Source organism: Eumetopias jubatus, unplaced genomic scaffold (genome assembly GCF_037043125.1).
Source record: "Eumetopias jubatus isolate StellerSeaLion01/CBP00866 unplaced genomic scaffold, mEumJub1_p1.0 scaffold_2, whole genome shotgun sequence".
In the NCBI taxonomy this organism is placed as follows: domain Eukaryota; kingdom Metazoa; phylum Chordata; class Mammalia; order Carnivora; family Otariidae; genus Eumetopias; species Eumetopias jubatus.
This window is the reverse complement of record NW_028274808.1, coordinates 51,760,216-51,761,759: the sequence shown is the minus strand read 5'-3', so window position 1 is coordinate 51,761,759 and position 1,544 is coordinate 51,760,216. Positions and strand designations below refer to the sequence as shown.

Genomic DNA, 1,544 nt, shown 5'->3' with positions numbered 1-1,544 from the left:
ACCAGCTGGGAAAGGTGATGGATTTGTAGCCAATGAACCTGATGAAGTTGGAAGAGGTAATGGGTTCCTTGGAAATGAGGCCAGATTTCCAAGAGAACCGGTTGCCATAAGGAAGGGGTCAGAGTTCATGCCCAGTGGGTGGCCTGTGTTCAGAACAGGACCCCCCTGCTGTCCCAGGGAACCATCCAGCTGACCTCAAGGTGGCAACTGAGCACTAGTCCAAGGAGTTAGCTGCTCTCTAGGGAAAATCCAGGGTTCTTTCATACTTTCTTAGGGACGTTGGTGATAATGGGCTTGGGGTTAGTTTTGAAAAGGATCTTGTTGGGTGCCTGGGTGGCTCAGTTGGTTAAGCAACCAATTCTTGGTTTCAGCTCAGGTCATGATCTCGAGGTTGTGGGATCGAGCCTGTGTTGAGCCCCACCCCCGTCAGGCTCTGTGCTCAGCATGGAGTCTGCTTCAGATTCTCTCTCCCTCTTCCTCCCACTCACTCTCTCTCTCTCTCAAATATATAAATAAAATCTTAAAAAAGAAAGAAAGAAAAGGATCTTGTTTTTGATGAGTGCTATCACCAGGTACCAGGTACCAGTCTTGCAGCTAAGCCCATCATAGTCCTGCTGCCCAGGAGTGTGTTTGACAAGGACAACAAAAGGTTTCTCCAGATGGATGATTTTTCCATACAGGATATGATGCCCCACAATCAGCACAGGGCTGTAATGTAGGTCTCCCAGGAGGTTTCCTGCTAATCCAGTGCTGTAGCAAGCCTTGATCTCCCCCCTGTAGCTCCATCAGCACCCATTCTGCAAGGCCTCTAACCCCAGCAGTGGAAATAACAATTTGCACCATGAGCTTTCCATCCTTAAAAAGCAACTGAAAGCTTTTTATCTTGATGAAGTCACAATAGTTCATTTTTGCCCTTGCTTCCCTTGTCTTTGGTGATGTTTCTAGGAAGAAGTTGCTGCAGCTGAGATCAAAGAGGTTGCTGCCTGTGTTCTCCTTTAAGATTTTGATGGACTCCTGTCTCACTTTTAGGTCTTTCAACCATTTTGAGTCTATTTTTGTGTGTGGTGTAAGGAAATGGTCCAGTTTCATTCTTCTGCATGTAGCTGTCCAATTTTCCCAACACCATTTGTTGAAGAGACTGTCTTTTTTCCATTGGACATTCTTTCCTGCTTTGTCAAAGATAAGTTGACCATAGAGTTGAGGGTCCATTTCTGGGCTCTCTCTTCTGTTCCATTGATCTATGTGTCTGTTTTTGTGCCAGTACCATACTGTCTTGATGATGACAGCTTTGTAATAGAGCTGGAAGTCCGGAATTGTGATGCCAGAGCTTACGGTCCTCTTACATTGCCATCTTGGCCCCCAGTCAGCTCCCAACTATGATTTTAGAATTGCCTATTTTTTCTGAAATGTTTTGTTTTATATATTTTGAATCTATGTTATTATGATCATACAGATTTTGTATTATATCTTCCTATCAGATAGTCCCTTTATTATCATGAAATAAAAACTATTTCTAGTAATGCTTCTTGATTTAAAGGTTCCTT

General features: G+C 43.8%; 1 pseudogene; it reads right to left on the bottom strand.

Annotated features, from left to right (window-relative positions):
* Positions 1–260: 260 nt before the first annotated feature.
* On the bottom strand, positions 261–843 carry LOC114217392 (chromosome transmission fidelity protein 8 homolog; annotated as a pseudogene).
* Between the last annotated feature and the right edge of the window lie 701 nt (positions 844–1,544).